General features: G+C 53.1%; 1 long non-coding RNA gene across 1 annotated transcript; it reads left to right on the top strand.

The window, feature by feature from the left end:
* Positions 1–101: 101 nt before the first annotated feature.
* On the top strand, positions 102–4,025 carry LOC119046442 (uncharacterized). The gene is made up of 3 exons (XR_008391181.1): positions 102–228; positions 1,530–3,517; positions 3,741–4,025. It is a non-coding gene; the product is annotated as an uncharacterized LOC119046442 (long non-coding RNA).
* The last annotated feature ends 1,738 nt before the right edge of the window (positions 4,026–5,763 follow it).

Consider the following 5,763-nt stretch of genomic DNA (forward strand, 5'->3'; position numbering starts at 1 on the left):
TGGCAGTGCGGGGAGTAGGGGGTGGGGGCGGGGTGGGGGTGGGGCGGCGCACTCCGGTCCGCCCCTCTCGCCCCCCTCCTCTTTTCTTTCTCCGCCTCTTTTCTCCACCGCCGGCTGCTCCTGGCGTCTGCGACCTCTCTACCCCTACCCCCCAATCCGGACACAAAGCCTAAGGACCCCCGAGGGGAAACATCTGGCGCGACCACTGTAGACTCGTGATGTCTTGAGGTTGGAAGCAGCGGTATTTGGCGGGGCGCCCAGGGGCAGGGCCGCCGGCTCTCCCAGAAACCTGGGCCAGAGATGTGGAGGAAGGGTCAGAAACCGAGCAGCCGCTCCTGGGTCCTTAGAGCAAGAGATTGTAGAAGTTGTAGGTCGAGATGGAGATGAGACAGAGGGTCAGAATAGGGAGAGAGAGAGAGAGAGATGGAAACAAAGTGGAAGGTCCTTCCTTCCTTCCTTCCTTCCTTCCTTCCTTCCTTCCTTCCTTCCTTCCTTCCTTCCTTCCTCCCTTTTCTCTTCCCCTCTTTCCTTTTTATCCCCTTTTGCAAATATTTAAGCATTTACTGGGCCCCAGGCATCATGCTGGGTGCTAGACATACACTTGGACACACAGAATTCCTGGTCAGTGTCCCTAAGGAATGTCCCCTTGCTCTCAAGGGCAGAGAATTGATTAAGTGCTATGCTGTGATGGGGAACTCCAGTGGGTTGTGGGAACCCCTCGCCTCTGTCTCTAAACTAGTGCAGATGGGCAGGGAGGGCTTCCTGGAGGAGGTGACTTCTGAGCCGAGCCCTGAGGAAGGAGAAGACAAAGGAGTGTTGAGTGGAGGTGAGTGGGGTGGGAGGGGTGTTTCAGGTGGGGTTCTAGGGCAACCAATACAAAGGTCCAGAAATGAGAGACATCAAGATGTGTGGTGGAGAACCCTCTACCTGAGGAAGGGGGGCAGGGGCCAGGGGGGCAGCTAGGCTTGGGTGTCAGCAGAGACCAGTGTGAAGAGCCAAGTTATAGGCCGAGAGGGTCAGCCACAATCTGCCTTTGAGGGCCTTGGGAGTCATGGGGACAAGTCTGGTCTTTATCTGCAGAAAGGGAAAGCCTCTGGGCTTGGATCTCAGTGGGTTTAAGACAAGTACCGGCTTGTCTGGCAGGCACAGGCTGCTGGGCGGCCAGGGCCAGAGGTCAGGCTGCAAGGAGCCCCTTGGGAGGGACTTCGCCCTGCAGGAAGGAGCTGGGCCCATCAGCCTGACCCCGGGTGAAGCACCTCTTTTGGGGAGGGTGCGTCTGAGGTCAGCGGGGAAGGGGGTTGCCTTCTGGCCGGGTCCCAGTTGGCTTCTGTCCATGGCCTGTGGAGAGTCAGAGAGCCAAGCTGGAGAGGCCAGAGCTGGGAGTGAAAACGGAAAAAGTTGTCTCACTAAAGCAAGGCTTGCAAACTCGTGACCTGTGGGCTGAATCCACCCTGAAGAGCATTTTGAAACTTGGGAAACTTCATGTAAAAATCTGACTTTCTTGGTTTTTTTTTTTTTTTTTTTAAAAGAAATTCCCAAAGCTGTGGCAATTCTGGGTACCAATTTCCACATGGCCAACAATTCGGTGGAGCCAAATAGCAGCAGGACCTTTCGGATGTGGCAAGTACTTTGGTTTGCCATAGTCCCCACTGTTCCCTATTGCCTTGCATGTGACTCACTCAGCTCAGTTTTGCTCATTTACATCACTTGCCTCTGTGGATGCAAAAGGGGCCACACACTAAACCTGACAAGCTCAAGGGAGGCCTGCACGCTGGCCTTACACACTCAGAGACCAAAAGGAAATACATAGGGTGGTCTGAACGTAAAACTTCCTAACTAAAAATGGTTCAGGCTGGGTAGTCCCATCCTAGGCCTGTATAGTCCTTGACGAAGGTCAGCCTTGACCATAAGTGAGCCTGTCTGCTGTCTTTTTGCATCTAAGATCACACATACCTGTGACATCTTTTCCAGACTCCCGAGGGCTCCTGCACATCACCATAGCTGGAGACCACAGAACGTGTCATTGTTATCTTTCTCCTTGAATGCCATCTCTGTGGGCTGTGACTGTTAATTACTAACCATCCTGTCCCCACGGATGTCAAAGAGGCATTTGTCTCTCCGTTATACTCTTTATTCAGTCCCAGAGTTTTTTTCCTTGGCTTTCTCCCACCTCCTTAATCTGCCACCAGCAAAGTTCATGTCACCCTCCTGCCATCTGCTCCTTTGATTCCAGGGCATAAAATAAGCTGTGAAACTGCCCTTCTCAGTCCTTTGAGATTTGCTTCCAGGGAATGGTCATCGATTTGGCTCAGATACTCTCTCAGGAGATGTTTTCCCTTTGGCTGGATCTTCTAACTTCAACGTTTAGTTGGCGTGGTCAGGATTCCAATGAGGCTCACTCAGGACCACCCTGTGGGCTGGGGGATGGTGCTGGGTGCGAACAGCAGCCCGTGGTGCCTTAGTCACTCCCCAGTTTGTGCCAGCTGAACTTGCGTGAGTTTTTCTTAGAATTCTGGACATCCTTGTTTGAAGGTAGGAGGCCCTGACTTTATTTAAGCTGTTCTTTAAAAAAAAAAAATCCCCCAGGTGGCACTAAAGATTAAGGGTTGAGATGACTCCGGGATGGGGGCAGGGGAGCAGGTGGCTAGGTTTTTAATTTTGGCTATTCAATTGGATCTATTTGCCGTGAATAGTTTGCTGGGTAAATGAGACTCTGAACCCATTTGGCTTCGAAAATAAGGGCCATCTACTTCGTCCAGGTGGGATTGCAGGGATTCTTAGGTGGCTAAGAATCTGCATGGAGATGTTCGAAAGTATCCCTCCAAACAGGCCGGGCCCCACAGGCAGTCCCCACACAATCTAATTCCTGTGGGGACGTGTACATCAAGGCTGGCCGCCCTGTGCTCCGAGTCCTCACACTGTGTTAGACAGCCCGGGAGAGAAACCGAGGCACACACACACCAGAGGGCTGGCGCGACGGAGACCTGACGGCCCCTCGGAGCACGGCACGTAAGCAGCATGCTCCCACCCACTGCACACCGTCCCCGGGACTGTGTTCAGACTCTGCGGATCTCAGAAGGAAACTAAAATTAACATGGGACAATTGTGACTGCAGGGGCCCAAAGCCCCGGCCCTTGGTGCCCACAGACCCCTGGAGATAAATAATTTGTAGGAGGCCTGTGCTTGCAAATGAGGCAGGAGAGTAAGTAGTTAGGACAATTCCTTGGCTAGTGGGACGGGGAAACTGAGACAGAGCTGAACACACTGGCTGAGCAATTTGCAGCCAGTGCAGGTGGTCCCCGGGGCAGAAGGCCCAAGGGCCCGGCGGGGGCAAAGCTGGGAGGCCGAGGACCTCACGCCCAGGGTAACTTCTCCCGCCCTGGCCTTCCCGCCCTGGAGATGGTGTCTAGGCCTCAGTTGTGTTTCAGCTCCAGGCCCAGAAAAGCGGCGAAACCAGACAAGGGATGCCACACCAGCCTTGGGACCAGGACCGTGAGAGGACACACCTGGAAAGCTGGTGGGTGTTCTACTGAGAGCTCCCCTGGGACCTCCCGGGGATCTCCACACTTCAAAGTTCTTAGGATGTGGGACCCACACCTTGCCCTCCCCCACCTTCCATGGCCATGTACCTCCTAAACTCTGGGGGATGCCATGAGCCTTATAATGGGGCAGCAATGGGCAGTTTGTCCCGGGCAGACCCCCTGAGCCTGTCCCCAAGGCCCCTTCCCTCTGACTTGCAGGGAGGTAACGCAGCCCTGCCCAGGCTCAGAGCGTTTCCAGAGAGCCAGGGCAGCCCTGCCTAGGCCCTCCTGCTACTTCTGTGTTATGCCCACCCTTGTTTTATGGAACCGGCTTTAATAAATGCACCGTCATAGTCACCTGGACTCGAGCTGTGACATCGTTCCTGCCCGAAGGAGGCGTGAGAGCAAGGTGGGTTCACACACCACCAGCGGGTCCTGGGCAGACCCCCAGGTGCACCGTCCAGTAACACAACTTACAGCAACGGGAAGATTTAACTAGAAGTGATAAGGTAAGATGCCCTCAATGGAGCTCCTTTGACTCCTAATTTTTATTCTTTTAATTAATTAAAAATTTTGGCATGTACCACAGGGGACAAAAAAGCCACCTTCTAAAGTCAAACGAAGTTTAACGGGATGCTTATCACAACTGGTGAATAGCGGCATCCGGAACGGCGCAGAGAGAGTCCCTTCTTTCCCCGACGTGAGTGAGAAAGTGTTGGAGACTGTTTCCGACGCGTCTCCAAGCCAACACCACCTTCCCCACTCCCCCAGCAGCCTGCCGGGCCCCTCACTTACCGTCCGGACACACTCTCCTTCCCCCCACTGCCTCTCTCTCCTTCACCTCCTCCACCACAGCTCCCAGCTGGCCTAAGGGACACTCAGAATAGAAAACCAGACCGAGGAAGACTGCGAAGAAAATAAAAAACAACCCGAAATCCCGGCAGCTCCCTCTGGAGAATAGCCCGTGGTGGGCAGAGGGGAGGCAGTGGTTGCAAATATCCGTTGGACTAGAACAGCATTAATCAATCTAACATTTCCTCGCTCCTTCCAGGACCCTGATGGGTTCGCAAAGGAATTTGTCTTTACCGTAAGAGCCCACGGTCCTAGCCATTCTGACCTATTCCAGTTACTACACCCGTGGGTTTCTGAGAGCAGAGCAACAGAATGGGTGATAAAGTTCTCTGGGAACCCCCTGGAGAGGTTAAAGCTTGTTCGAACAGGAGAGAGACAGGTCAGGGAAAATGCGGGGCCTTCCCCTGCCATCCCCGAGGGCTCCCCCCTGACCCCCCAGAAAATGGACTAGATCAAGATAGCAAGGTAAGGCTGGTGAACTATAGGTCGATTTCTGTAAACATTTCCAAAAACACAAAAAAGCTCAGTCAACACTCGGGTCTGTGCCCAGAGTGGTTTAAGGGTCATCAAAATGACCCCTTGCTAAATTCTGCACTTTTGGAAGGACTAGAGGAAGAGCTTATTAACTCGGATTAAATGACCTGAGTGGAACTGGCCAACTGCGCACACGAATGAACTGGCAGTTCTGGCCCATCAACGGTCTCAAACTATTCAAAAGAGAGGAAAAGCTGCCAAAATCACGAACTTACAGCTCCAGCAATTAAGCAATTAAGCAATCAGAGGACCTCCGAGGTCTCTCAGACAAGGGAGAGAGGAGTGTGTTCCCACTATAAAAAGTCGGGTCACCCTAAGAAAGATGGGAAAAATGGAAATGGGATTTGTAAAAAAGAAAAGAAACAGGAGCAAGCCTGGGAGTGCTCTGAGGACTGGGCCAGGGCTTTTCCCCTTCTCCTCACTAATACTTTTGGAGAAATGAAAAGGACCATCAAAGGGGAACTTCCTAAGGCCTGTGTGGTTACTAGGGCAACTCTGTCCGTCCTTACCCCTCCCCAGCTAAGTGGCCTTTCCCCTCGCAGTAACTAGATGGATGACCTACCCACTGAACCCACAGGGGAAAGAATCCTGTCGAAGGAAACCACTGGAGGAAGCCAATCAGAAGACGGACTGGACCGAATGTTTGTTACGGACGTTCCAGGGGAACCCGGGGCCCTTCCCAGCACACCTATGGGCAAGACCAAGCCAGCCACTCCTGTCCGAATAACGATCGACCGACCATTGCCTCTACCTAATCGGCACCAGTATCCTGTAAGACCTGATGTAAAACCTGAAAGGAAGCCCGGAGCTCGAGGTTACTCCCGTGGCAGGCTTATAATTCTACGTCCAAGGTCCT

The sequence above is a fragment of the Artibeus jamaicensis genome, unplaced genomic scaffold (genome assembly GCF_021234435.1).
Source record: "Artibeus jamaicensis isolate MK-2021 breed Jamaican fruit bat unplaced genomic scaffold, CSHL_Jam_final contig_3152, whole genome shotgun sequence".
Taxonomy (NCBI): domain Eukaryota; kingdom Metazoa; phylum Chordata; class Mammalia; order Chiroptera; family Phyllostomidae; genus Artibeus; species Artibeus jamaicensis.